At 43.6% G+C, this 25095-nt stretch overlaps 1 long non-coding RNA gene across 1 annotated transcript; it reads right to left on the bottom strand.

The window, feature by feature from the left end:
* Positions 1 to 22724: 22724 nt before the first annotated feature.
* Positions 22725 to 24425, bottom strand: LOC132134223 (uncharacterized). Its single transcript, XR_009429427.1, has 3 exons — positions 23749 to 24425; positions 23000 to 23560; positions 22725 to 22938 (listed from the first exon to the last, which is right to left on the bottom strand). It is a non-coding gene; the product is annotated as an uncharacterized LOC132134223 (long non-coding RNA).
* Between the last annotated feature and the right edge of the window lie 670 nt (positions 24426 to 25095).

Genomic DNA, 25095 nt, shown 5'->3' on the forward strand with positions numbered 1-25095 from the left:
CAAAATGAGCTCATTTCAATTTTGATTTCTGCTACAGGTCTCAAAATAGTTGGGACGGGGCATGTTTACCATGGTGTTTGCATGATAGAGCTTTAGTTGGCATCTGCTGATGGCACGGCGGATTGTGTTTACCGACAGTGGTTTCTGAAAGTATTCCTGGGCCCATTTAGTAATATCATTGACACAATCATGCCGATGAGTGATGCAGTGTCGTCTGAGAGCCCGAAGACCACGGGCATCCAATAAAGGTCTCCGGCCTTGTCCCTTACGCACAGAGATTTCTCCAGTTTCTCTGAATCTTTTGATGATGTTATGCACTGTAGATGATGAGATTTGCAAAGCCTTTGCAATTTGACATTGAGGAACATTGTTTTTAAAGTTTTCCACAATTTTTTACGCAGTTTTTCACAGATTGGAGAGCCTCTGCCCATCTTTACTTCTGAGAGACTCTGCTTCTCTAAGACAAAGCTTTTATAGCTAATCATGTTACAGACCTGATATCAATTAACTTAATTAATCACTAGATGTTCTCCCAGCTGAATCTTTTCAAAACTGCTTGCTTTTTTAGCCATTTGTTGCCCCCGTGCCAACTTTTTTGAGACCTGTAGCAGGCATTAAATTTTAAATGAGCTAATTAAGTGGATAAAAGTGTAAAATTTGTCAGTTTAAACATTTGCTACGTTATCTATGTTCTATTGTGAATAAAATATTGGCTCATGTGATTTGAAATTCCTTTAGTTTTCATTTTATTAAAATTTAAAAAACGTCCCAACTTTTCCGGAATTCAGGTTGTAGTTTTGTGCAAACTACATATAGCCAAAATTGTAAATTCTACTTCTTGTTACAAGTATGGAAGAACCATCACTTCTACCACAAAAGACTGCTTTTTAAGTTATTTTCCTGATGTATCCAAATTCCTTAGCATATCCAAAACCTCAGAACAACTTGATGATGTAACAGAAACTATGGACTCTCTCTTTTCTAGCATTTTAAATACAGTTGCTCCTTTACGCTTAAGGAAGGAAACCAGTATGGCACCATGGTATAATGAGCATACTCGCACCCTAAAGAGAGCAGCCCGAAATATGGAGCGCAGCTGGAGGAAAACAAAACTAGAGGTGTTTCGTATTGCTTGGCAGGAAAGTAACCTATCGTACAGAAAAGCATTAAAAACTGCTAGATCCGATTACTTTTCTTCTCTTTTAGAAGAAAACAAACATAACCCCAGGTATTTATTCAATACAGTGGCCAAATTAACGAAAAATAAGGCCTCAACAAGTGTTGACATTTCCCAAAACCACAGCAGTAATGACTTTATGAACTACTTTACTTCTAAAATCGATACTATTAGAGATAAAATTGCAACCATTCAGCCGTCAGCTACAGTATCACATCAGACAGTGCACTATAGACCCCCTGAGGAACAGTTCCACTCATTCTCTACCATAGGAGAGGAAGAATTGTATAAACTTGTTAAATCATCTAAACCAACAACATGTATGTTAGACCCTATACCATCTAAGCTCCTAAAAGAGGTGCTTCCAGAAGTCATAGATCCTCTTCTGACTATTATTAATTCCTCATTGTCATTAGGATATGTCCCCAAAACCTTCAAACTGGCTGTTATTAAGCCTCTCATCAAAAAACCACAACTTGACCCCAAAAAACTAGTTAATTATAGACTAATCTCGAATCTCCCTTTTCTGTCCAAGATACTAGAAAAGGTGGTATCCACACAATTATATTCCTTCTTAGAGAAAAATGGTACATGTGAGGATTTCCAGTCAGGATTTAGACCGTATCATAGTACTGAGACTGCTCTCCTTAGAGTTACAAATGATCCGTTCTTATCATCTGATCATGGGTGTATCTCTCTATTAGTTTTATTGGATCTTAGTGTTGCGTTTGACACAATTGACCACAACATTCTTTTGCATAGACTTGAACACTTTGTTGGCATCAGTGGAAGTGCATTAGCATGGTTTAAATCGTACTTATATGACCGCCATCAGTTCGTAGCAGTGAATGAAGATGTATCCAATCGATCACAAGTGCAGTATGGAGTACCTCAAGGCTCAGTACTAGGGCCGCTACTCTTCACGCTTTATATGTTACCCTTGGGAGATATCATCAGGAAACATGGTGTTAGCTTTCACTGTTATGCTGATGATACTCAACTCTATATTTCTTCGCAGCCCGGTGAAACACACCAATTAGAAAAACTAATGGATTGCATAGTCGATATAAAAAACTGGATGACGAGTAATTTCTTACTGCTAAATTCTGAAAAAACAGAGCTGTTAATTATAGGACCTAAAAACTGTGCTTGTAATAACCTAGAACACTGTCTAAGACTTGATGGTTGCTCTGTCAATTCTTCGTCATCAGTTAGGAACCTAGATGTGCTATTTGATCGCAATCTTTCCTTAGAAAGCCACGTTTCTATTTGTAAAACTGCATTTTTCCATCTCAAAAATATATCTAAATTACGGCCTGTGCTCTCAATGTCAAATGCAGAAATGTTAATCCATGCATTTATGACCTCAAGGTTAGACTATTGTAATGCTTTATTGGGTGGTTGTTCTGCACGCTTAGTAAACAAACTACAGCTAGTCCAACATGCAGCAGCAAGAGTTCTTACTAGAACCAGGAAGTATGACCATATTAGCCCGGTCCTGTCAACACTGCACTGGCTCTCTATCAAGCATCGCATAGATTTTAAAATATTGCTTATTACTTATAAAGCCCTGAATGGTTTAGCACCTCAGTATTTGAATGAGCTCCTTTTACATTATAATCCTCTACGTCCGCTACGTTCTCAAAACTCAGGCAATTTGATAATACCTAGAATATCAAAATCAACTGCAGGCGGCAGATCCTTTTCCTATTTGGCGCCCAAACTCTGGAATAACCTACCTAACATTGTTCGGGAGGCAGACACACTCTTGCAGTTTAAATCTAGATTAAAGACCCATCTCTTTAACCTGGCATACACATAACATACTAATATGCTTTTATTATCCAAATCCGTTAAAGGATTTTTAGGCTGCATTAATTAGGTAAACCGGAACCGGAAACACTTCCCATAACACCCTATGTACTTGCTACATCATTAGAAGAATGGCATCTACGCTAATATTTGTCTGTTTTTCTCTTGTTCCGAGGTCACCGTGGCCACCAGATCCAGTCTGTGTCCAGATCAGAGGGTCACTGCAGTCACCCGGATCCAGTACGTATCCAGACCAGATGCTGGATCAGCACCTAGAAAGGACCTCTACATCCCTAAAAGACAGTGGAGACCAGGACAATTAGAGCCCCAGATACAGATACCTTCTCTCAGAGAAGCACCAGGACAAGACCACAGGAAACAGATGATTCTTCTGCACAATCTGACTTTGCTGCAGCCTGGAATTGAACTACTGGTTTCATCTGGTCAGAGGAGAACTGGCCCCCCAACTGAGCCTGGTTTCTCCCAAGGTTTTTTTCTCCGTTCTGTCACCGATGGAGTTTCGGTTCCTTGCCGCTGTCGCCTCTGGCTTGCTCTGGCTCGCCTCTGACTTTATTGCAAATAAATGCACAGACACTATTTAACTGAACAGAGATGACATAACTGAATCCAATGATGAACTGCCTTTAACTATCATTTTTGCATTATTGACACTGTTTTCCTAATGAATGTTGTTCAGTTGCTTTGACGCAATGTATTTTGTTTAAAGCGCTATATAAATAAAGGTGACATTGACATTGACATTGACATGTCTTTTCTAACACAGTGTGAGGTTGTTTTTTCGCTTCAGCCTATCACCTACGCCCAGGATCGCACTCGTATCGCCTACATCATCTCTCTGCTCAAGGGAAGGGTTCGTGAGTGGGGAACGGCCATGTGGAATGCCAATGGAGACTGTGTTAGCCAGTACAACCGTTTTAAGGAGGAGATGTTACGGGTTTTTGACCGATCCGTTCATGGTCCCGAAGCCTCACGTGTGCTGTCCACCCTCCGCCAGGGAAGGCGTTCGATCGCGGATTTCTCCGTGGAGTTCCGTACTCTCTCCTCCACCTGTGGATGGAATGAGCCTGCGCTCGTGGCGCGTTTCATCGAGGGTTTGGATGCTGAGATCAAGGATTAGGTTCTGGCCTGTGAGTCTCCTTCACGCCTCGATCCCCTCATCGATTTGGCGCTGCGCATTGAGAAGCGTTTCGATCTGTGAGGACGCGCTCACAACACGGAGCCCACACTCCTTCTACCTCCTGGGACCAGTTCTCCCTCCGCTTCGATGGCAGTCCCAAAACCCATGCAGCTTGGCGGGATCCGCATCTCGGCTGCCAAGCGCCAGCGCCGCATCATCAATCGACTCTGCCTTTACTGTGGCTCTGACAAGCACTTTGTCACCGGCTGTCAGTTAAAAGCCAAAGCTCACCAGTAGAGAGAGGGTTACTGGTGAGCGCATCCTCTCTGGACCCTCCGTCACGCCCACGCACCACCTTTCCAGTACATCTGCGCTGGTCCAACTCCTCCACCGCCTGTCAAGCCCTCTTAGACTCCGGTTCTGAGGGGAATTTCATGGACGAAGCATGGGCTCTTGAGCACCGTATTCCTCTCGTCGATCTTCAAGATCCCTCCACTGTCTTTGCCTTGGATGGTCGGGTTCTCGCCAGGGTTCGCCATGCTACTGCCCCCTTGAGCCTCACCGTTTCCGGCAATCACCATGAGACTATTTCTTTTTTGGTTTTTCACTCCCCTAATACCCCCATTGTTTTGGGCCATCCTTGGCTGGCTGAGCATAATCCCCAAATTAACTGGCCTATGGGCTCTATTCTATCATGGAATCTTTCTTGTCATGTTAAGTGTTTGATGTCTGCTGTCCCTCCCGTGTCTTCTGTTTCTGTTTTTCAGGAGGAGCCGGGTGATTTGTCAGGAGTTCCGGAGGAGTACTTCGATTTGCGAACGGTTTTCAGTCGTTCCCGGGCCGCTTCTCTTCCTCCGCAACGACCCTATGATTGCAGCAACGAGCTTCTCCCTGGCACTACCCCTCCCCGGGGTAGACTTTACTCCCTCTCAGTCCCCGAGCGCGTGGCTCTAGAGAAGTATCTCTCCGAATCATTGGACGCAGGTACCATTGTCTCCTCTTCCTCTCCTGCTGGTGCGGGGTTCTTTTTTGTGAAGAAGGACGGCTCTTTACGCCCTTGCATTGATTACAGAGGTTTAAATGACATAACTGTTAAGAACCGTTATCCCTTGCCACTTATGTCATCCGCCTTTGAGATCCTGCAGGGGGCGCAGTTCTTCACAAAACTAGACCTCCGCAATGCCTAACATCTTGTTCGCATTAAAGAGGGAGACGAGTGGAAGACCGCCTTTAATACCCCGCTCGGTCACTTTGAATACCGTGTTTTACCCTTCGGCCTTGTTAACGCCCCCGCAGTTTTTCAGGCTCTAGTTAACGATGTTCTCCGTGACATGCTTAATGTTTTTGTTTTTGTTTATCTCAACGATATCCTAATTTTTTCGCCTTCTCTCCAAGTTCATGTGTTGCACGTTCGTCAGGTCCTTCAACGACTTTTGGAGAACAAATTGTTTGTCAAAGCCGAGAAATGCATCTTTCACGTCCAGTCCGTCACTTTCCTCGGTTCCGTTATCTCCGCTCAGGGGATTAGTATGGACCCGGCTAAGGTCCGCGCGGTCACGGACTGGCCTATTCCGGACTCTCGCGTCGCGCTTCAGCGTTTCTTAGGTTTCGCCAATTTCTATCGCCGATTTATTTTGAACTTTAGTCAGGTGGTAGCTCCCCTCACCGCGCTTACTTCTGTAAAGACCCGTTTTGTTTGGAGTGAGGTTGCGCAGAAGGCTTTTGAGCGTCTTAAGTTTTTGTTTTCTTCTGCACCTATTCTCATCTCTCCTGACGTGTCTAGACAATTTATCTTGGAGGTCAACGCCTCGGAGGTGGGAGTGGGGGCTATCCTCTCCCAGCGGTCACCCGCTGACGAGAGGATCCACCCTTGTGCTTTCTTTTCACACCGCCTGTCTCCATCCGAGCATAATTACGATGTGGGTTATCGCGAGCTCTTGGCTATTCGTCTTGCGTTAGGGGAGTGGCGGCACTGGCTGGAGGGATCTTCAGTTCCGTTCATAGTCTGGACTGACCATCGTAACCTTGAATATATCCGTTCTGCTAAGAGACTTAACGCTCGTCAGGCGCGCTGGTCTCTTTTCTTTGCGCGTTTCAATTTCACTATTTCCTACCGCCCCGGTTCCAAGAATCAAAAACCTGACGCGCTCTCTCGCCAGTTCGCCTCTCCCGAATCCGTACCCACTGATGAGAGGATTCTGCATCAAGGATTGGTGGTGGGTGCGGCTGTCTGGGGTATTGAACGAATTGTTAGACGCTCCCTTGCCCATTCTATCACGCCTCGTCTCTGCCCCAGGGGATTACTGTTTGTACCCTCTTCTGCGCGTCGCGCTGTTCTCCAGTGCGGTCACTCCTCTAAACTGTTTGCGCATCCAGGTGTTAGAGGTACTATCGCCTCCGTTTCGCAGAGGTTCTGGTGGCCCACTCGAGAATGTGATATCCGTCGTTTTGTAGCATCCTGTTCCGTTTGCACTCAGACTAAGGTCAGCAACAGACCTCCCGCGGGTCTCCTTTACCTGTTTACCTTTACCTGTTCCGTCGCGTCCTTGGGCTCAGATTGCTCTTGATTTTATTACAGGGCTTCCTCCTTCGGGAGGAAATACTGTAATTCTCACTGTTATCGATCGCTTTTCTAAGGCGGCCCGTTTTGTCCCGCTTTCTAAACTCCCCTTCGCTAGAGAGACCACCCAGATTGTTGTCGAGGATATTTTTAAGATTCAAGGTCTTCCCGAGAATATCGTGTCCGATAGAGGTCCACAATTCTCCTCCCTTTTCTGGAGGGAGTTTTGTCGCCTCATCGGAGCTTCTGCAAGTCTCTCTTCGGGTTATCACCCCCAGACCAATGGACAAGCTGAGCGCGCTACCCAGACCATTGGACGCATTTTACGCAGTCTCGCTTTCTGCAACCCCGCTTCATGGTCTGAGCAACTCGCGTGGGCAGAATACGCTCATAATTCCGCCCCCTCTTCTGCCACCGGGCTGTCGCCTTTTCAATGCTGTCTAGGGTACCAACCTCCCCTCTTCCCCTCCTCTAACCCAGAGTCTAACGTCCCATCGGTCCAGACATTTGTCCAACGTTGCAGACGTACTTGGAGAGCGGTTAGATCCGCCCTGTGTAAGGCTCGCGCCATCACTCGCCGGGCTGCTGACAAGCGCCGCGTCAAGAGCCCTCGTTATGTTCGTGGTCAAAGGGTGTGGTTATCGACTCAGAATCTGCCACTCCAGTTCTCATCTCGTAAATTGGCCCCCAAATTTATTGGACCATACCGCGTCGTTAGGGTCCTCAGTCCTGTCTCGGTAAGACGGTTGCCATCTAATCTCCGTCACGTCCACCCTGTGTTTCATGTTTCTTGTCTTTAACCTGTAGTCCGCCCTTCCCCCCGTCCCGTCTCCTCTCCCGTCCTCTCCCGTCCCTGTCTATCGAGTCCGTAGACTCCTTGATGTTCGTCCCGAGGGCGTGGTCGGCAGTTTCTCGTTGACTGGGAGAGGTATGGCCCGGAGGAGAGGAGCTGGATCCTGGACCGCTCGCTCACTGACGACTTTTACCGCTCCCGCCAGTCCTCCTCCTTGGGTGCGCCAGGGGCCGCACATTGAGGAGGGGGTACTGTCATGATCCCAGTTCTTTCTCTTTTCTATCTCTGTATCCATCTGCTGGTTCTTTCTTTTCCTTTGCGCTCACTTATCTCTACTCTCATCATCTTCAGCTGTTCCTCATTCTCTCCCGCTCACCTGCTCTCTATCGCCTATCATTAGGCTCTCTATTTTTAGCTCTGTCTCTTTCCATTCCCTGTTGGATTATTACTAACCACTTCAGATGTTTCTGACGTTTTTGTGCTTTTCCTACAGACCATTAGTCCTGTCCTGTCTAGTCTTGTCGTTTGGAGAGTCTTGTGTGGACTGTTTGTTACCTGTCTTATTCTCCGCCCAGTTTACTGCCGTGAGGAGTAACGAAGGGTCCGCCGCCTCACCTGTACCCCGTCTCGCTGATCAGAGGCTTCTCGGACCAGCCACTTAGGCTTCATTGTTTCAACCAGGAATTATCCATGTACTCTGCCTTTGTTTTTCGGTCATTGCGGATTTGCCTCATTTCTATTAAAAGAGGATTAACCTGCCATTCTCCTCCTGGGTTCTCTCTCTCTCTGTTCCGTGACAAGACCCTATACCATCTAAGCTCCTAAAAGAGGTGCTTCCAGAAGTCATAGATCCTCTTCTGACTATTATTAATTCCTCATTGTCATTAGGATATGTCCCCAAAACCTTAAAACTGGCTGTTATTAAGCCTCTCATCAAAAAACCACAACTTGGCCCCAAAGAACTAGTTAATTATAGACCAATCTCAAATCTCCCTTTTCTGTCCAAGATACTAGAAAAGGTGGTATCCTCACAATTATATTCCTTCTTAGAGAAAAATGGTATATGTGAGGATTTCCAGTCAGGATTTAGACCGTATCATAGTACTGAGACTGCTCTCCTTAGAGTTACAAATGATCTGCTCTTATCATCTGATCGTTGTTGAATCTCTTTTTTTATCTCGTTTTATTGGATCTTAGTGCTGCGTTTGACACAATTGACCACAACATTCTTTTGCATAGACTTAAACACTTTGTTGGTATTAATGGAAGTGCATTAGCATGGTTTAAATCGTACTTATATGACCGCCATCAGTTCGTAGCAGTGAATGAAGATGTATCCTATCGATCACAAGTGCAGTATGGAGTACCTCAAGTCTCAGTACTAGGGCCGCTACTCTTCACGCTTTATATGTTACCCTTGGGAGATCTCATCAGGAAACATGGTGTTAGCTTTCACTGTTATGCTGATGATACTCAGCTCTATATTTCTTCGCGGCCTGGTGAAACACACCAATTTGAAAAACTAATGGAATGCATAGTCAATATAAAAAATTTGATGACGAGTAATTTCTTACTGCTAAATTCTAAAAAAAACAGAGGTGTTAACTATAGGACCTAAAAACTGTGCATGTAATAACCTAGAACACTAAGACTTGATGGTTGCTCTGTCAGTTCTTCGTCATCTGTTAGGAACCTAGGTGTGCTATTTGATCACAATCTTTCCTTAGAAAGCCACGTTTCTAGCATTTGTAAAACTGCATTTTTCCATCACAAAAATATATCTAAATTACGTCCTATGTTCTCAATGCAGAAATGTTAATCCATGCATTTATGACCTCAAGGTTAGATTATTGTAATGCTTTATTGGGTGGTTGTTCTGCACGCTTAGTAAACAAATTACAGCTAGTCCAAAATGCAGCAGCAAGAGTTCTTAGTAGAACCAGGAAGTATGACCATATTAGCCCGGTCCTGTCAACACTGCACTGGCTCCCTATCAAACATTGTATAGATTTTAAAATATTGCTTATTACTTATAAAGCCCTAAATGGTTTAGCACCTCAGTATTTGAATGAGCTCCTTTTACATTATAATCCTCTACATCCGCTACGTTCTCAAAACTCAGGCAATTTGATAATACCTAGAATATCAAAATCAACTGCGGGCGGCAGATCTTTTTCCTATTTGGCGCCTAAACTCTGGAATAACCTACCTAACATTGTTTGGGAGGCAGAAACACTCTTGCAGTTTAAATCTAGATTAAAGACCCATCTCTTTAACCTGGCTTACACATAACATACTAATATGCTTTTAATATCCAAATCCGTTAAAGGATTTTTAGGCTGCATTAATTAGGTAAATCGGAACCGGGAACACTTCCCATAAGACCCGATGTACTTGCTACATCATTAGAAGAATGGCATCTACGTTAATATTGGTCTGTTTCTCTCTTATTCCGAGGTCCCCGTAGCCACCAGATCCAGTCTGTGTCCAGATCAGAGGGTCACTACAGTCACCCGGATCCAGTACGTTGTAACAATCCGCCCTCAAATATTATTTTTAAAACAGCAGTGTTACTATAAACGCACAATGAAATCCTTTGGAATGAATGCAATAATGGCGAATATCACTAAAGCTTCAATATTATCACATACATCAATGCTTTCTCTAATATTCCACTTAGCATGAGCAGATGTATGATAGTGAATAAGTCACAGTATATAAAAAATAACAATAATATCCAGACGGCGCGGAACCCCATAAACATAAAACACACAAAACAGCTCAATTGAATGACGCGGTGAGCGCAGTATATTATAAGGAGACAATTATCCCGTGCACTCACCACCTTCAAACACCCCGTACAGGAAAGATAAGTAAAACAAAATATCCAGGCTGCCCCATGAGCTCGCTACAATCTTTCCAACCGGGAAACATTTAGTCCATTAGTCCATGGGAACGATCCTCGATCGGAACGAGGCAAAAAATGTAATCCACACACAAAAAGGAGAAAAAGTTAGTCCTACCTACCTAAAGTTATTACCTCCTGAGCAATCATAAGCATTACTGTGTCAAAGGAACACTCAATTTAATGTGACTGTGTCACAGATCCCCCCCCCAGCTGGAGGTACCGGAGGCTGAACCCCGAAGTAGGGCTTCAGATTGACCACATTTATCGTGTCCATCTTCTTGTTTTGGTCATTCCACTGTACATGGTAATTGATGGGGCCTAGTTTTCTCATCACAGTGGCTGGACCCGACCACTTGGGCGCAAACTTCGATGAGAAGTTTTCCGAGGCTTTAGAGAGTGGTTGAGTGCGGACCCAGACCAGGTCTCCCGGCCGGAGTTGTGCACCTCTCCTGTGGGTATTGTAATACCTGGCCTGTCTGGACTGACACATCTCCACTCTATTCTTGACTTGATCATTCATTTGTTTCAGAATCAGAATCAGAATCAGAAAGAGCTTTATTGCCAAGTATGCTTGCGCATACAAGGAATTTGTTTTAGTGACATAAGCTTCCAGTAAACAGACACACAACAACACACAGGAAAAAAAAAAAAAAAAAAAAATTTACGGGAGAATTACAAATTGGCAAATAAATAAGTGTATAAACAATTGTGCTATAAATGATAATGGAATAGGATTGAGTGAGATGCAGGAATGTTCTAGGATGGAGGGGTAACAAATAAATATAAGGATATTGCACATTTTTGCATAAGCATAAGTTTAAGTGGGAAACATTTAACTGTTCATGAGGTAGATTGCCTGGGGGAAGAAACTATTCTTGTGCCTTGCTGTTCTTGTATTTGCGGCTCTGAGGCGCCGGCCAGATGGCAAAAGTTCAAAGATGGGGTGACTTGGATGTGAGGGATCCAGAGTGATTTTCTGAGTCCTTTTCCTCACTCTGGATGTGTACAGTTCTTGGAGGGTGGGCAGGGGAGCACCAATAATCCTTTCAGCAGTCCGAACAGTTCTCTGTAGTCTTCTGATATCTGATTTTGTAGCTGAACCAAACCAGACAGTAATTGAAGTACACAGGACTGACTCAATGACGGCTGAGTAGAACTGTTTCAGCAGCTCCTGTGGCAGGTTAAACTTCCTCAGCTGGCGAAGGAAGTACAACCTTTGTTGGGCTTTTTTCACAATGGAGCCAATGTGATTGTCCCACTTCAGGTCCTGAGAGATGGTGGTTCCCAGGAATCCGAATGACTCCACTGCAGCCACAGTGCTGTTCATGATGGTGAGTGGGGAAAGTGCAGGGGGGTTTCTCCTAAAGTCCACAGTCATCTCCACTGTTTTGAGCGTGTTCAGCTCCAGGTTGTTAAGACTGCACCAGACAGCCAGCTGCTCAACCTCCTGTCTGTAAGCAGACTCGTCACCGTCCTGGATGAGGCCGATGACTGTAGTGTCGTCTGCAAACTTCAGGAGCTTGACAGAGGGGTCTTTAGAGGTGCAGTCGTTGGTGTACAGGGAGAAGAGCAGAGGGGAGAGAACACATCCCTGAGGGGCACCAGTGTTGGTGGAGCAGCTGTTTGACATGAATTTCCCCAGTCTCACTAACTGTTGCCTATCTGTCAGAAAGCTGGTGATCCACTGACAGATAGAGCTAGGAACAGAGAGCTGGGTCAGTTTGGTCTGGAGGGTTGTTGGGATGATGGTGTTGAAAGCCGAACTAAAGTCCACAAACAGGATCCTCACATAAGTCCCTGTTTTGTCCAGATGTTGCAGGATGAAGTGCAATGCCATGTTGATTGCATCATCCACGGACCTGTTTGCTCGGTACGCAAACTGCAGGGGGTCCAGTAAGGGTCCAGTGATGTCCTTCAGATAAGCCAGAACCAGTTTTTCAAACGACTTCATGACGACAGACGTTAGAGCCACAGGTCTGTAGTCGTTAAGTCCTGTTATCTTGGGTTTCTTTGGAATGGGGATTATGGTGGAGCGTTTGAAGCAGGAAGGCACTTCACACAACTCCAGAGATCTGTTGAAGATCTGTGAAAAGATGGGGGCCAGCTGGTCAGCACAGATTTTCAGACAGGCTGGTGTAACGCCATCTGGGCCTGGTGCTTTTCTTCTTTTGTTTTTCTTGAAGACCTGGCGCACATCATCTTCACAGATTTGAAGAGCAGGAGGTATGGAGAGGGGGATTGCAGGAGGTGTTAATGGTTGTGTAGGGAGATGGTCAGAGTGGGTGTTGGGGGTTTCAAATCTACAATAAAACTCATTCAGGTCGTTAGCAAGTCGTTGATTAGCCTCAGTGCAAGGGGATGGTGTCTTGTAGTTTGTGATGGCTCTCAGTCCTCTCCAAACTGAAGTAGAGTCGTTGGAAGTAAACTGGTCTTCCAACTTTTTAGCATAGGTCTTTTTAGCCGCTCTAATCTCTTTGTTCAGTGTGTTCCTGGCCTGATTGTACAAGACCCTGTCCCCATTTCTGTAGGCATCCTCTTTGGCCTGACGAAGGTGTCTGAGTTTTACTGTAAACCATGGCTTATCATTGTTGAATGTTAAATAAGTCCTGGTAGGAATGCATATATCCTCACAGAAACTAATATAGGATGTTACAGTCTCTGTGAGTTCGTCCAGATCGGTGGTAGCAGCTTCAAAAACGCTCCAGTCTGTGATGTCAAAACAAGATTGTAAATCATGCTCTGTTTCGCTGGTCCATCTCTTCACAGTCTTTACTACAGGTTTAGCAGATTTAAGTTTCTGCTTGTAGGTCGGTATAAGATGAACCAGACAGTGATCAGAACGTCCCAAAGCTGCTCGTGGAACAGAGTGATATGCATCCTTTATTGTGGTGTAACAGTGATCCAGTATATTACTGTCTCTGGTGGGACAGGTAACATGCTGTCTGTATTTTGGCAGTTCACGGGAGAGATTTGCTTTATTAAAGTCCCCAAGAATGATTAAAACAGAGTCCGGGTGTTGTTGTTCTGTGTCTGTGATCTGATCAGCGAGTTTCTGTAAAGCTGAGCTCACATGTGCTTGAGGTGGAATGTAAACACTAACCAGAATGAGCGAGTGAAACTCCCGCGGCGAATAGAACGGCTTGCAGTTGATAAACTGCGTTTCTAGATCAGGACAGCACATCTTCTTTAACACAGTTACATCTGTACACCACCGTTCATTGATGTAAAAGCATGTCCCGCCGCCGCGCGATTTGCCCGTTGATTCTGCGTCGCGATCCGCTCTAAACAGCTGAAAGTCCGGCAGATGGAGTGCGCTGTCCGGTATGGCGTCATTCAGCCAGGTTTCCGTGAAACACAGAGCAGCAGAGTGAGAGAAATCCTTATTTGTCCGAGAGAGCAGAAGGAGTTCGTCCGTTTTGTTGGGTAGAGAGCGGAGATTTGCGAGATGGATGCTAGGCAACGGCGTTCGAAATCCGCGCTTCCTGAGTCTGACGAGCGCTCCCGCTCGCTTTCCCCGTCTGCGCGTCCTGAAGCGCTTGATCAGCGCCGCTGCTCCTCCGATAACAATGTTCAGTAAAACGTCTGTATAATAGAAATCCGGAAAAATATCATGTGGTGTGTTCTGCCGAATGTTCAGCAGTTCATCCCTGGTGAAACTGATCGTGTTTGTTAAACAAAAAACAGGAAAAACGAACAAAAACAGTACAAACACTGGAGAGCCAAGCACTGAAGCAGCCATGTGCGGCGCCATCTTGGATCGCCATCTTGCATTTGTTTCTGTCTTTCCAGTAGGGTGTATGGTGACTGTTGTGGAGTAGGAGGGGAACTAATGAACCTTTCCAGTGGGCCTTTCAGGGACTTTCCGAGTGCTAGTTCTGCAGGCGTTTGGCCCGTGGTCTCATGATAGGCAGCATTGATGGCGAAACGGAATTCCCTGATCCACTGGTCCCAGTTCTTATGATGGTTCCCCACGTACGATGCAATCATTGTCTTGATGGAGCGATTGGACCGCTCAGTGAGGTTGGCTTGGGGGTGATAACTGGTAGTAAATTTCTGCGTTACTCCCCAGGTCTTCAGAGGTTAGTCATTTCATGGACAGTGAACTGCGGCCCCCGGTCAGACACCAACTCCCGTGGAACACCAAAGCGGTGAAGATTTCATCCTTCAGAATCGACACAATGCGGTGTGCCTTGCCATCTTTTAACGGAAACATCTCCACCCACTTTGTGAAGTAATCCACAAGGACAAGAAGGACGGTGTTGCCTTTTTTACTCTGGGGAAATGGCCCCATGAGGTCGATCCCTAGCTTTTCCCAGGGCTCTTTCACAGGAGTAGCCTGCATGAGGCCAGCTGGCTTTTGATTTCCAGCCTTGCATACCTGGCAGATGGCACAAACCTTGACGTGGTTCCAAACGTCCTTTCGAATTGATGGCCACCAGGCGACCTCAAGGATCCTCAAGAGTGTTTTCAGCCTACCCAGATGCCCGCTCAGGGGATGATCGTGAAAGTAGGTCAGAAAGACCGGCACAAGAGACTTTGGAACGACCAGCTGATATTTGTCCACTCCTTCTTTCACAGGTGACCGTCGATACAGAAGGCCTTGCAGCTTTATGAATCCTATTCGGTCAGGCATACTCAGAGCTTCCACCCCTTGGGCCACATCGCTAACCTCTGAATCTTCTTCCTGAGCTTCCCTTATTTCAGACAGAGAGGAAGGCAGTGACTGCTCGAGACAGGGCATCAGGCACGATGTTATGGAGTCCTTTCCTATACTGGACTCTAAACTGAAACTGTTGAAGCCGCAGGATCCAGCGAGTCAGGCGAGAGGAGGTCTTCGGACAATTGAAGGCCCAGGTCAGGGCAGCATGGTCAGTGTATATGATGAACTCAGCCCCCTCAAGATAGTGCTTCCACTTTTCAACCGCCCAAACGACGGCAAGACACTCCTTTTCAGAAGTAGAGTATTTGCACTCTGCCCCACGCACCCCTCTGGAGGCATACGTGATCACTTTCTCGCCTTCGGCTGTTTTCTGCACCAATACAGCCCCCAAACCCACATCACTAGCGTCTGTGTGGATTTCAAAGGGTAGGCATCTGGATGGGTCTTAGCGTTGAGATGCCTAAAATCCACACAAAATCGAAGGGAGTCATCTGGCTTCTTTACTAATACCACCGGAGCACCCCAGGGGGACTGTGACGGCTCAATAATGCCATCCTTGAGCATCTGCTCCACATGGTCAGCAATAATCTGCCGATTAAAAGGCGAAACCCTGTATGCCCTGCAGCGAACAGGCACCTTGTCAGTGGTAAAGATACGATGTTCTTCCACTCTGGTCTTGCCCAGTGTCCCAGAACACACCCTCGGCCAGGCCTGGAACAGTTCCTTGACCTCTGAAGATTGGTCTGGAAAAGCAGAAGACACACCTCCCAATGCAGGTAATGGACTCAAAGCCCCCGGGTAAGGAACAGCAACATATAGGCTGGCATTGGAGCTAGTTTCAGGTTCCTGCATGAACGTTCCCTCCAGCGGGTGAGATAGAAAGGGATAGAAATTATAACCCCTTGGTCCCTTCACCCCATATGTCTGGTCTCCCATATTAATAATGGTAGAGGTTTTTCTGAGGAAATCCAAACCAAGAATGATAGGGAAAACCAAGTGGTCGTCAGCCATGACGAATATCTCCAAAGTCAAAGTCAAAGTCAAAGTCACCTTTATTTATATAGCGCTTTAAACAAAATACATTGCGTCAAAGCAACTGAACAACATTCATTAGGAAAACAGTGTCAATAATGAAAAAATGATAGTTAAAGGCAGTTCATCATTGGATTCAGTTATGTCATCTCTGTTCAGTTAAATAGTGTCTGTGCATTTATTTGCAATCAAGTCAACGATATCGCTGTAGATGAAGTGTCCCCAACTAAGCAAGCCAGAGGCGACAGCGGCAAGGAACCGAAACTCCATCGGTGACAGAATGGAGAAAAAAACCTTGGGAGAAACCAGGCTCAGTTGGGGGGCCAGTTCTCCTCTGACCAGACGAAACCAGTAGTTCAATTCCAGGCTGCAGCAAAGTCAGATTGTGCAGAAGAATCATCTGTTTCCTGTGGTCTTGTCCTGGTGCTCCTTTGAGACAAGGTCTTTACAGGGGATCTGTATCTGGGGCTCTAGTTGTCCTGGTCTCCGCTGTCTTTCAGGGATGTAGAGGTCCTTTCTAGGTGCTGATCCAGCATCTGGTCTGGATACATACTGGATCCGGGTGACTGCAGTGACCCTCTGATCTGGACACAGACTGGATCTGGTGGCCACGGTGACCTCGGAACAAAAGAGAAACAGACAAATATTAGCGTAGATGCCATTCTTCTAATGATGTAGCAAGTACATAGGGTGTAATGGGAAGTGTTTCCGGTTCCGGTTTACCTAATTAATGCAGCCTAAAAATCCTTTAACGGATTTGGATAATAAAAGCATATTAGTATGTTATGTGTATGCCAGGTTAAAGAGATGGGTCTTTAATCTAGATTTAAACTGCAAGAGTGTGTCTGCCTCCCGAACAATGTTAGGTAGGTTATTCCAGAGTTTAAGCCCCAAATAGGAAAAGGATCTGCCGCCCGCAGTTGATTTTGATATTCTAGGTATTATCAAATTGCCTGAGTTTTGAGAACGTAGCGGACGTAGAGGATTATAATGTAAAAGGAGCTCATTCAAATACTGAGGTGCTAAACCATTCAGGGCTTTATAGGTAATAAGCAATATTTTAAAATCTATGCGATGCTTGATAGGGAGCCAGTGCAGTGTTGACAGGACCGGGCTAATATGGTCATACTTCCTGGTTCTAGTAAGAACTCTTGCTGCTGCATTTTGGACTAGCTGTAGTTTGTTTACTAAGCGTGCAGAACAACCACCCAATAACGCATTACAATAATCTAACCTTGAGGTCATAAAAGCATGGATTAACATTTCTGCATTTGACATTGAGAGCATAGGCCGTAATTTAGATATATTTTTGAGATGGAAAAATGCAGTTTTACAAATGCTAGAAACGTGGCTTTCTAAGGAAAGATTGCGATCAAATAGCACACCTAGGTTCCTAACTGATGACGAAGAATTGACAGAGCAACCATCAAGTCTTAGACAGTGTTCTAGGTTATTACAAGCAGAGTTTTTAGGTCCTATAATTAACACCTCTGTTTTTTCAGAATTTAGCAGTAAGAAATTACTTGTCATCCAGTTTTTTATATCGACTAAGCAATCCATTAGTTTTTCAAATTGGTGTGTTTCACCGGGCTGCGAAGAAATATAGAGTTGAGTATCATCAGCATAACAGTGAAAGCTAACACCATGTTTCCTGATGATATCTCCCAAGGGTAACATATAGAGCGTGAAGAGTAGCGGCCCTAGTACTGAGCCTTGAGGTACTCCATACTGCACTTGTGATCGATAGGATACATCTTCATTCACTGCTACGAACTGATGGCGGTCATATAAGTACGATTTAAACCATGCTAATGCACTTCCACTGATGCCAACAAAGTGTTCAAGTCTATGCTATGATCTCCAGCGTCCATATCACTTCATGCCAGACGTATACCATCTGTGTCTTCCCCACAGCACCATAAGTCTTCCCATCGGCCAAGGCAAAGTTTAGATTGTCATTCGGCTTCAGTTGCTCACCATCGCGAGCCAGCTCCAGCCAGAGACTCTGCCGCATAAGTGAGTAAGTGCATCTAGTGTCAAACACCGCATGACACTGTCTTCCCCTCACTTCTATTGGGACATGGAGGAGCACCATTGGAGATTTCCGTCCCAGCTGCACTACTGTCACCACATCAGCAGGTTTCTTAAACTCTTTAGCAGGTCCCTTGTCCTGGGTCTTCCTTAAGCCCTTTTCCTTGGCCTTTTGCTGGTCCACCTTCCCCCAGTATTCTTTAGACGATGTACAGTCTTTCTCCACCAAGGTGCCAGTCTGAACCAACTGGTCCACGTTTGTTACCATACCCCGGAGACAACCAGCTATTAGAGGATTGCAATTATTAAGGATCTTGCGCACCAACTCGGTTTCTGTGATGTCTGGCTTCCACCGCAAATAGAGAGCACGGTAATCGTAAGCAAAGTCCCTCAGACACTGATCAGGCAACTGGACCATGTCTCTGAGCTTTTCTTCGACCTCGGTGAGGTAATCAGGGTGAAGAAAGGCATCCATAAAGGCTTTCTTAAACTCAGACCAGTTGTTCACCCTGTGTTTCGCCACCATCCACCAGCTATGTACTGGCCCTTTAAGAGTGTTAGATAGGGCGCCTATTAGCTCTGCCTCAGACAAAGGCCGTACTGCAAAGAATGTTTCGCAGCGATCAACAAAGGTAAGAACATCAGCCACCTCCCTAGATCCACTAAATGAAGGAAACTCCATCTGAATAGCTGGTCGTGAATAAACCACAGGAGGTCTTATGTCTTGACTACATGAAACACCCAACGAAGGTGAGATACTGGTGCTTGGCATGAAAGACTGTATAGGTGGATGAGAAAGTGCTCCATTGAATGGAGTCTGAAGCGGTGCACCGGGTTGAACTAGTGGGCATGGAATGAACACTCGAGCATAAGGATTTGAAGACTGATTAATATTGTCAGAACTAGCCACCCTATCAGGAGCTGTAATGTTGTTAAGCCGAGATGGAGTGATTCTGCTGATAGACGGGCTCATTACATGTGCGTCTATACCCAGAGGAGCTACAGTTTGTGTGAAAGCACTGGATGAAGCTTGGGCAGGAGTAGAGCGGCTATGGGGTGGAAGAAGAGTAACTCCTGTGTGTGGAAGAAACCTAGGGAGAGCAACACGGCCGGCTCGCTTCAGTCGGTCATGTTCTGCTTTCCACTTTTCATCACGCCTTTGCAAGCAATCCACTAATTTTTCCTCAAACTGTTTTAATGTTGATATCATGCATTGCTCAAGCACCTCAACACTCCTGTTAACATAACTCCTTATGCCCACTTCTCTGTTCAATGCACTTTTCATCGAATCTCTAAAGTCAGTCTCAAGTGTATTTAATCTGTCCATGACCGACCCAAAATCATTGGTAATAGTAGTAAGAACGGGAAGGGTGAGATATGATGTGTCTCCCTCATCTCCAATGCTTTGTTCATTCTCTTCCGGATCTGAGATATAAAGTGTACTAATCAGTGATGTTACTTCCCCCACAGGATTTCTCCTAGTGACCCATGCATCTACCCTTGCTTCATGGTGCTGTTCACTAGGCCCCTGCTCTGATGTAGGTGTAGAAGCCCTGGTGTCATGCTCAGATATATCATCCTGGATTTCATCAAGCGCCATCAGCTGAGCGACTCTTATTTCTGGCACATCTGTCATTTTATATATATATTTATATATATATATATATATATATATATATATATATATATATATATATAATTTTTTTTTTTTTTGTATAACTGTACCAGAGTATAATATGTGCAATAATTGCTCAGGGGAAGTATTCAGGAAATATCCAAAATATAATTAATATATACCAGCAAACTATATTCACTTAGCTCTGGTAATAAAGCAAAATCAACAAAATTACATTTCACTCCCCGTACTGGCCACCATCTGTAACAATCCGCCCTCAAATATTATTTTTAAAACAGCAGTGTTACTATAAACGCACAATGAAATTCTTTGGAATGAATGCAATAATGGCGAACATCACTAAAGCTTCAATATTATCACATACATCAATGGTTTCTCTAATATTCCACTTAGCATGAGCAGATGTATGATAGTGAATAAGTCACAGTATATAAAAAATAATAATAATATTCAGACGGCGCGGAACCCCATAAACATAAAACACACAAAACAGCTCAATTGAATGACGCGCTGAGCGCAGTATATTATAAGGAGACAATTATCCCGTGCACTCACCACCTTCAAACACCCCGTACAGGAAAGATAAGTAAAACAAAATATCCAGGCTGCCCCATGAGCTCGCTACAATCTTTCCAACCGGGAAACATTTAGTCCATGGGAACGATCCTCGATCGGAACGAGGCAAAAAATGTAATCCACACACAAAAAGGAGAAAAGTTAGTCCGTGAGAATAATCCTTTTGCAAGAGATGTGTACACGAGTGAACAATCCAGGTGGTTGAATAATTTTCTCTCCTCTCTCCACCATTAAAGCAGTCTCTTAAAGTATCTTTTGAAAAATGCTATCGAAACCCATAAGGAACCATCTTTAAGTCTCTTATAGCTGCAGCAAACATTGCTGGCGCCATTACTTCAAACACACCTCTCTCCTCCTGATTCACCTTTTTTTCCATTCATAAGCTTAGGCACGCCCTCATAGTAAGTGCGGGCGGCCGAGCCTTAAAGAGACTTCCCCTCTTACCAAAATACACAGTGGATACTAAAGTACATCACACAGAAATACACAGGAGTATCATTCATAATACATCAACATTATATGAACCAATATATTACGTCCTGAGCAATCATAAGCATTACTGTGTCAAAGGAACACTTAATTTAATGTGACTGTGTCACAACGTATCCAGACCAGATGCTGGATCAGCACCTAGAAAGGACCTCTACATCCCTGAAAGACAGCAGAGACCAGGACAACTAGAGCCCCAGATACAGATCCCCTGTAAAGACCTTGTCTCAGATGACCATCAGGACAAGACCACAGGAAACAGATGATTCTTCTGCACAATCTGACTTTGCTGCAGCCTGGAATTGAACTACTGGTTTCGTCTGGTCAGAGGAGAACTGGCCCCCCCAACTGAGCCTGGTTTCTCCCAAGGTTTATTTCTCCATTCTGTCACCGATGGAGTTTCGGTTCCTTGCCGCTGTCGCCTCTGGCTTGCTTAGTTGGGGTCACTACATCTACAGCAATATCGTTGACTTGATTGCAAATAAATGCACAGACACTATTTAACTGAACAGAGATGACATCACTGAATTCAATGATGAACTGCCTTTACCTATCATTTTGCATTATTGACACTGTTTTCCTAATGAATGTTGTTCAGTTGCTTTGACGCAATGTATTTTGTTTAAAGCGCTATATAAATAAAGGTGACTTGACTTGACATTGTATTATCACCAGTGACTAGATTATGAAATTCCACTCTGAGGGATTACTGGACCAAACATCTCTCTCCTAATTTGACGAGGAGGGAGTAAAAGATCCAGTCTCCCTAATTCCTTCTTTAATAGTAAACAATGTTATAAGCATGAGCGTGCAATTGGTTCAGCATTTGCCTGTGGTTATCACAGTTATTTATAAAAGGCATAAAAATACATACATCACGTCACACATTGAATATCACAAGATTATAAGAGTTGATCTTCAGCTCAGATACCTTATGTATAGTAGAGAGCCTCCCTGGGCAGAAGTTACACTAGCACTTACATCCAGGGTATTGTTCATCTTTAGACCTCTTCATCGTCCTCATTAGAGTCAATCGAACTATCATCAAAAGTCTGCTCATTTAAGTTTAGTTTGTTTAGCCATCCTTCATAATATTCCTCCAAACTCCTTTCAGTGATCCTTTGTTGCTTATTTTGGACTTTTATCACTTCCATTTGCTTAACAGTAGCATGGACGATTAATGTTCTTAATAAAGGTAATACACAGCAAAATAATAATCCTCCTATTAATATGGCAACTCTTAAAAACATTCCCAGTTTAGCAAACCATGCTCCCCATGCTCCAAATTTCACATCAATCCAATCCCAAATTTGTTGGTCTCTTCCGGCATTTGCTTTATCTACCATTCTTAGCCTTTTTAATTTGATCATTACTTCACTAAATGCTCCTTCTGAAGCAGTATTATTTGGTATATAAATACAGCATCATCCCCCAAACATAACACATACTTTTCCTTCTTCAGTTTACAAATAATCCAGAGCTTTTCTATTTTGCTCTTTTCATTCTATTTGTTGCATCCAATTGCTCTATTTTCCCTACAAATCTTCCTACATCCATATTTCCCTTCTTCTCATAACCTTCAAATTCTTGATCTGCCATTACTTGACATTATCTTTCCACTTTTTCTTTTCCATTTGTTGGCTCACATCTGCTCCCAAGTATTTTGATCTCAGTAGCAGTCCCATCACTCTCTCATTCCATCTTCACCAGGGAGACTCTTTGCGAGTCGTTGCAATGGTCTTTCCCTCGTTGGCAAGGGTGGGTCGTTACTAGCACGCCCTTCATCCCTCACTTCATGCTGTGTGGAGTTGTCGAAGTTGGTTGGCGTATTTTAAGGTTAGAGATGTGAACTCAGGTGTCACTCTGTAACCATTTTGCTCATTAATGCAAGGCTCTCCCTTGAGATCATAACTGCACCCTCACTGGTTCTCTTTGATGGAGCGAAGCATTTCTTGGCCTTACTAGAACTGCTGTCACCTGTAAATGGAAAACTTCAGAGTTTGTTGTTAGTGATATCAAGCATGCTAATTTTGCTAGTTGTCCTTCTTGGTGTGACCTGTGGAAATGTAATGTGGGTTGAGGGCTGTCTTGGCCCCTTTTTGAGCTTTCACAATTCCAGTGCTGTCCTTAAAATGAGAAAAGGGTGAATATCCATTTTTTATAATATAACAAAGAATTTGGTTTTACTCCGTCATTTTTTAATTCATTTCAATTTTATTCTCAACAATTTGCTTATTCAGTTCTCTCTTCGTTTTGTTCCACTATATTACTGGATACTTTATCTAGTCCTATCTTGCTCAGTAGCATAGGCCTTTTGACATGGAAAACACTCAACCCACTTTATTTATTTTAACAGTCAGAAAGACAATATTTTATCCTTTTGACACAGAATCAGCTCTATAATGTTATGCTGAAAAGAAAGTTAGATGTGGGGTGGACAGAGCAAACTTACACTGCTCTGCCTTCCCATGTTATACGCTGCGCATGTGTGGCACTGTTTTTCTTTCTGCCACAACAATGACCTGGGTACTGACCAGGAAACTTAACCAAATTCCTCCATGGTCTTTATTTTACTGGGCATAAGTTTGCCCTGTGGGCCCACATTCAAATTTATATACAGCTGTTTTGGCTAATTGATTGAATTGCCTCAGTGACTCGTCAGACACTCTCTTTCATGCCATGCAACACCATCATTCATACTTTTTCACACACTTTCACACCCTCTTTTGGCCAAAAACATGTTTTATTCTCAAAATGTCAGCTGATTGCGAACTAAATTATTTTAGCTGTGGAATGGCACATTTTGTTTAGGATAACATGAACCTTTTATGTTAGACTCTACTTAGTGTAGACCTGGTATCGTTCCATATAGCTTCTTGCATGCAACTGGGCAACATCAGTCACCATAAAGTTTAGTGTAAAACCGCTGTATATACCTCTTTTTTTCTTTTTCTTCAAAATCTAATAGATTGATTTGTTTAGAATATTAGGCCTAGGCATTGGGCATTTGAGAGAGCCAATTATAATTTATCAAATGTCACATGTTTGTCTAATTTAAAGTTTAGTCAAATACTTTTTTGTTATTGCTCATGAGCAACTTTTAGAAGAGGATTGGAGATCTCTGCATAATCTAGGATCCATGGCCATCAACATTTCCATCTTGTTATTCCCATTGATGACAGTATATGTGATTTCATGATTTTGGATCTTTTGGAATAATTTTTAATTCATTATTATTTTATTCAGTCTAGCCTTAGAAAATTACCTTTAAACAAAATGGAGTGACCAATATTTATATTTTCTCAACCATATAGATTTTTTTTCTATTGTTCATCAAGATACCCTTTTTTTCTATTTTTCCTTTTCCCTAAAAAGGGTTCAGCATTGTTTTCAAGTATTCAGTTGTGCTGTTTCCCCAGTTAGTTAATGAAACAGCCTTACTATGCCAAATCCAGCTCCATGTTTATCTGATTGGTGAGTCAAGTACTCACTTCTGTCTGTCAAAATTATTTTTTTCTTTAAGACATAAGGCTGGACTGGAACCTATTGAAAAGCAGATTGAGAATGTTAGTTAAAACACAGAATTTAAAAAAAGTGCTGTGAAACCAATGAATAATCAAGATTAATATAGTTAATAAAATAATTAACTGTACACTGAAGGGATGGAAGTCCTTCTGGTTAGATTATCAGCCTGGGCTGTTGCACTGGGTCGTCAGTCTGTGTTGGCACTCAAAGACCTGATGTTGTGGTGTACGGTCTCCGTTGTTTCTCTGCTTCTCAGTCTGGCTTCTGGTTGCTTTCTGCCAGAGTTTTGCATTTCATAATGTTCTTTTCACCCTCAGGAAAATTCTCAAGTGAAAGATTCACCTTTTCCTGCTTTAATTCAGTTCTTCATTGCAAGAAAATAGCAAGCATTTTTTTATTTGCCAAATACAGAAATCAGCTACCTTTATTATCTAAGTATACTGCAATAAAACAAAATAAACCTTCCTTTTATAACAGCATGACATGCATATGGTAAAATAGTTTAGCACTCACTATTCTAATTCTAAACTAAAAAAAAAAAACTACCTTTCTAATCTTTTTGTATTTTATATTTTTCATTTATTATGCAATTTTGTGTGTGTATATGTATGTATGTATGTATGTGTATATATATATATATATATATATATATACTCACCTAAAGGATTATTATGAACACCATAATAAAACTGTGTTTGACCCCCTTTCACCTTCAGAGCTGCCTTAATTACACGTGGCATTGATTCAATTCAATTCAA

Source organism: Carassius carassius, unplaced genomic scaffold (assembly GCF_963082965.1).
Source record: "Carassius carassius unplaced genomic scaffold, fCarCar2.1 SCAFFOLD_58, whole genome shotgun sequence".
Lineage (NCBI taxonomy): Eukaryota > Metazoa > Chordata > Actinopteri > Cypriniformes > Cyprinidae > Carassius > Carassius carassius.